General features: G+C 44.8%; 1 protein-coding gene across 1 annotated transcript in view; it reads right to left on the minus strand.

Annotated features, from left to right (window-relative positions):
- Positions 1–5,603, minus strand: part of Mapk8 (mitogen-activated protein kinase 8) — an 83,055-nt gene extending 77,452 nt beyond the window's left edge. Inside the window, 1 exon segment of the mRNA NM_053829.2 lies at positions 5,476–5,603. The gene's annotated coding sequence lies outside the window, so the exon portion shown is untranslated.
- Between the last annotated feature and the right edge of the window lie 397 nt (positions 5,604–6,000).

Here is a 6,000-nt window from a genome sequence, read left to right on the forward strand (position 1 = left end):
CTTCTCTGTCAGAATATAAATGAAATGTAAATAAATCCTCAAAGCCATACTGCTTTGAGTTTTGTTTTGGCTGCAGAGTGACCCTTTCTCTAGTCTTTGCAGCAACAGCCTTTTCCCTATCAGTATCACCTTCAGTTGACTCAAACAACTTCTGAGTAAGAGACCCATCCTCTCAAGAGTTCAGGAATAGGGAGTTCCTACCTCACTAACAGCCTTCAGGAAATTTAGAGTCTTTTAAAGCTCCCTCCCAAGCAGGGCAGGTATGTGGAGGTGTCCTTAGCATCATGGCGGCTGGCAGGCTGGGTCCTCTGGGCATCAGAAAGCTTCCTAGTACTGGAGAAACACTTACTTTTTAAAAGTGCTCTGAGCACAGATCAAGCCTTACCTTCACAGCCTAAATACAAGTTGGAGAACTCAAGTATAAGCAATGTCTTCTCTACCATTCACTTTTCATACTTTCCATAAACTTATTTCAATACTCGTTTGAAACAACTTCAGTAAGTTTGCCTTATGTGATTTTCATTCTTCTGTACACTTTCAACTGTTAACCAAATTTAGAAAAGATACTTTGCTTGCTTTCTGCTCTTTATAAAGCAAGCAATATTTTAAAGGTAGGCTAAGCCAGGTCAAAGTTGGGACGTTTCCAACTATCTCTTAGTTCTTAGGCAAAAGAACTTCCTAAGGAAAAGACCAACATTATTTCCTCTGAAGTGAGACTCAGACTACAGAATAGAGATCGACTTTCCTTCAGTGTGTGTCAGGCTTCCAAACCACTTACTTCCTAAAGTGGCATAGAATAGGTTCTCAGTGAATCTGTCTTCTATAACATCAGTGTCTTCATACTTGCTATGCCCAAGAAGGAACAAGAAATTCCATCTACCATTTATTATATCCCCAGAAACTGCAGAGAGCCCTAATAACGTGAAGGAGCTGCTGTAGTTACCAGGTCTCTATAAATTTGCTTTCTTCAAGTCACAGGCCTCAGGAAGATGAAACATAAAAGATGAGACAACATTCCATTTTTCTTCAATCGTGTTACAGGACTAGAATTACTCTTCGCTCCTGGATTCCTACTTCTCAGATACCTGCCAAAACAAACCTAGAAAGCATAGGGAATATTGTTTTATGGGAAATGGCTTTAAAAGAGGGCACGTGAGGTGGAGTGGTGGCATTGTATCACAGATCATTACTTGTTTTGGAATGTTTCCAAATTTGAAGTCAGAGAGGATTACTGGTCCGAATGTTAACACAAATGATCTCGGTCAACTCAGATTAGTTGAGATTTTCAAACTTTAACAAATCCACCAGAGATGTAGACAGAAACAACTGGCATATCCTGGAGAATCTGAATATGTACTATGCATCAACATGATTAAAAATCCACTGGTCATTTTGCAATCATTTAAAACGGGGAAAAAATTTGTTTAGCTGAAAACTCTAAAGCTTCCTGAGTGCTTATCTACCACCAAGAAGCACAGCAGTCTCGTGCAGTGCCTAACTTCACTGCAGGACAACATGCGGTGTATGATATTAGCCCTCTCAACTGAGGGCTAGTAAGGCTGGCTTAGACATGCTATATAATCTGAACTAGCTATGTCACAGAATTAGTTACATGTGGAATATGGAGTGGGACTCAGAGATGACCCTGAAGACACGCTAGCCATTTCCTATATTTTGGTTCCTAAACTTTTTAAAAAATTGGCAAATTTTAACCAAACCTGAAATTTCTGAAGATGTAACAGGAGACAAAGATATTTGTTCTGTGATATAACTCACAGCATACAGAAAATGGCACAAATTTTCTCAAAGCTCTCATGTATACACACATACACACAAACCAAACTGTTCAGAGATTTGCAGCAGGATTTGGTAGGAGGAGGCTTTTCTCGTCCTTTAAAGGAGCATAATTCACTGTGTAACCATGCCTTAAACCCATACGCTTCTTGGGATAATGAATTCTCTATTTCCCCATTTTCCACAGTCTTGGCAGAGTATTTCATCAAGAGGTATGGTGCTGTGAAGCAAATAGAATTTGCCATCAAAAACACTAGTGCTTATCAAAAACTGTCACCTAAGTCTGATACTGGAGACCTGATTTGTACTTCTCTTGCTTGGAGTTTTCCAGTCACTCATCGACTCCAACAGTTTGCAGGCCAGACTCCACACTTATGATGACAAACTACAAGGAAACAGGTTCCTGGACTGTCTTAGGCCAGCCTACTGCTCTGAATGACAGGATGACTCACGTCTGTGCTCCTGTCACTTGTTAGTAAACTCTGAATCCTGCCTCTTTTCTATAACCAGAGCTGCATTAGGGTAGGAATGCACAGCTCCTGGATGCTCAGGTGGTGATCAGGACTGAGACAACAAGCATCACAGTTCAAAGAGCAAGTGATTCATGTGTAAAGCTCTAGGGTTATGGCTTCTTTGTCCTACATGAGTTGGAAATGCTACTATCCATACCACTGACTTGAGCAGTCTTCTAGAGAACTGACACCTAAGTCAGACATACTTCTACATCTGAGGTAAAGCATCTCAAGTATGGAGATGACTCAAATTTGTCAAATGGCAGGCAAAGCAAAGCAACTCAAGGCTGGCTCCTATCCAGCAACCCCTCAATACCAGTGGGATGGTTTATGGCTAGTTATTTTTTTTTTCTTTTTTTCGGAGCTGGGGACCGAACCCAGGGCCTTGCGCATGCTAGGCAAGCACTCTACCACTGAGCCAAATCCCCAACCCCGTTATGGCTAGTTATTAATGACAAACTACTGTTTCACCGCCATCTAGTAGTATCTTCAGCCCATTCCTATAAGACCAGTCACAGAACAAATAATTATGATTCTAACGGTATTCACTGAGAATGAAAGAATTTATTCTTTAGCTTGGGGCCCACAATGGTCTTGAACTCATCTTGCCTTAGCCTCCCAAATCCTGGGATTGCAGGCATGCATCACCATTTGTGCCTCAATTTACTCTTACACTGATTTCCTTTCCAGGTAATTTCTCTCAGGATAGAAAGGAGCAGGAAGCATGGTAGATTCCTAGTCTGTCATGACAAACTCATTAAGGGAACATGTTCTCCTTCCTTTCATACCCTCTTCCTTTCAAACAACAGACAGATTTTGTTTAAGGGAGGTTTTCTGTGCACAACAATGATCTAGAATACTATAATAGTGATGAATGCATGTCATAAAGTAAACCACTAAAAAGTGTACTCTATAAGGGCAACTCTGTTATGTGAATTAAATACCGAAGACAGCTGTTTAAACAACAGAATTTAGCAAACAACCTAACTGAATCTATGCAGAGTCTGAACCACTCAAATAATTTCTTAATTCTGGAGTCCATCCAGAGCCCAATATATTTAACTAGGTAAAGCAATAAAAGTTTGGTGCCTGAAGACCCGTATCTCATAGTAATAAAGTCATTTTATTTTTTCATTCCTATCTTACCAGTAAATAAATTCATCTGAACTACTTTCATACTGAAAAGAAATATTTTTGAATAGTGGAAATGCACCAAAATTGGGAGTTTTAAACCCCTATGCTTTGTGAGTTGAATAAATACAAATTAAAACTTAACCTTTCTAGTAATTTCTAAAAAAATTAATCAACTCTAAACTACTAGAAATATTTGGAAAATACATTTACATAGGCTGTTGTACTTTTCAACCTCAATCATCAAAAACCTTTCGACATGACAGTCACAAAAGGATAAATACAACTCATCAAGTAAAGAAACTTGCCTTGGAAACCCGGGAAGCTGAGTTTCATGTCTAGAACCCACATAAAGTTGGAAGAGAACCAAGCCCACATAGTTGTTCTTAGGCTTCTACATGCTCCTGTGTGCCCCCCAAAAAATCTTGCAAACACACCCATAACCATAGTTTTTTATGAGAGAAATGCAATCATGGTGGATTCCTAAAGAAACATCATTGTGTCTGAGTGTATGCATACATACGACTGGAGAAAGCACTTACATAAATACTGGAGGTCGACAAAGTTCTTAACTTTGACGACAAAGTACCAAGTAAATGCCCTTTATTTACAAGAGACTGTGTTTCATTTGGAGATTTTGGAGCACCTCTGACTTTTAAGTATGGAGTCTCAACTTTTATATATAAATATACGGACACACAAGTCACAATCCTCTACTTTATCAACTATATAGAAAAAAATATCAGTGGTGGTTAATGGCTGGGAGTGAAAAGTGACTCCAAACCCTCTGGTGGTCTTAACAGGTAGTGTCTTCTATTAATTTACCGTCTAGCCAACAGAGTGATATGTGACACTTCTGAAACTTCGCGGAGAACTTAAGGCTTAATTCTAAAATTTTGTCTATAAAAGTCTTTGAATCAACCCAATGTGTATGACTTCCATGCTAAGTGATGGAGAAATGATGCAAGATAGGCCTCTAAGTGCCATTTTGACTGCCTGCTTTCGTCAGACACAACAGTAAATCTCCCAGGTTTAACAGCCTCAGTAAGAAGACTCAAGTCACCACTACCAATAACAAGAAAATTGACAAGGCGGGGATTGGGGGGGGGGTGAAAAATAAAAATGGTATATTTAAGCCAAATCTAGATATTCTTCCTAACATACCATTATCCTTGGAAGCTCCAGGAAAATGAGTCAAATACCTTACTTAACATACATCCCTTATATAATCGTCTCATTTAAAGACACATCTATTCTGTTCCAAAATACCCTAATTCTTAGGGGTCTTTCTCTTGGCCCTCACATCTCCACCTGGTTACAGTACTAACAGTTGCCAAATCAATGAATGAAATAAACATGTTCTAACTAAGAGGTACTTGGTGGATGCTGATCTCAAAACACAATAGGCCGACAGACCAGAATTCTACTACTGAAAAGACCACTTAATTTCAAAAGTAAAAATAGCAACTACCGAACCTCGTGCAGTCAACACGTTATTAAATTCTCGGTGGGATGGGAAACTTTCGGATATGACAATGTGAAGCGTCCCTTATGGTTCTTTAAAATGGACTTGGTTCTACCTTGTCTGGACTGGGAACCCAAGCGCAAGACAAAGACAGCGGCAGGGGAAAGTCAAAAGGTCAGCGCCAGGCGCCCCTCTCAAGGCGCGGTCCGCAGGCCCGCGCACTAGCGGCCACCCGGCTCTTCTGGGCGTCGCGGCACTCACGTCCGCACAAAGAAACCGCCCACAGTCAAAACACGCTCCCGGTGGGTGCGGGAGACGTATGCACGGTCGCGTCGGCCCGACCTCCGCGGGAACACCTCGGAACTTGCCGCCCTCCCGCTCCATTCCCCCCGCGCGACGTTGAAGCCGGCCGCAGCGGTGAAGCCAGGTCGCCTGGAGTGGACCACGCCCCCCGCTGCCCCCGCCGCCCGCGCTATTGTTCCCGCGCCACCCCCGCCCCGCGCGCGTTCCCGGGAGGGGGTCACGGCCGGGGAAAGGCGGCGGCCGCCCGAGCCGCGGCGCCCGCGCACTCACCCGGCAGTGCAGCCAACGGAGACCTGGAAGCCCGTAGCGGAGAGCGGCGCCGTCCCGCGGTGGCCGCGGCCGCTACTTAATCCTGCTCGCGGCTCCGCGTTTCGGCCGCAACGTCCGGCCTCGGCCGCTCCGCTGACTAACAGAGACGCGGTCCGTCAGCGCGCACGCCCGCCCACGTCATCGCGCAGGGCCCCGCCTCCGCGCCGGGGAGCGGCCTGGGGGCGGGGCAGCCCCGGGGGCCCGGATTACGGGGGCGTGGCCCCGCGACTGGGGGCGTGGATGCACCGGAGGGCGGACAGCAGTAGCGGAGGTCCCCTGAGAGCGGGGCCGCGAGCAGGGTCTAGAAAGCCGCGTGTGAGGGGCGTGGCCGGGAGCAGCAGGGGGCGGGCCTGCGACGGCACGTGGCGGCGCGTGGCGGCGAACACCAGTCATAGCTTAAGCTTCCTGGGTTGCTAACCTCGCGGGGAGGAGGGGTTAGTATTTGAAGGTCAGGCACGCGTGCCAGGGCACACACCTGAGCCACGG

Source organism: Rattus norvegicus, chromosome 16, assembly GCF_036323735.1.
Source record: "Rattus norvegicus strain BN/NHsdMcwi chromosome 16, GRCr8, whole genome shotgun sequence".
Classification (NCBI taxonomy): domain Eukaryota; kingdom Metazoa; phylum Chordata; class Mammalia; order Rodentia; family Muridae; genus Rattus; species Rattus norvegicus.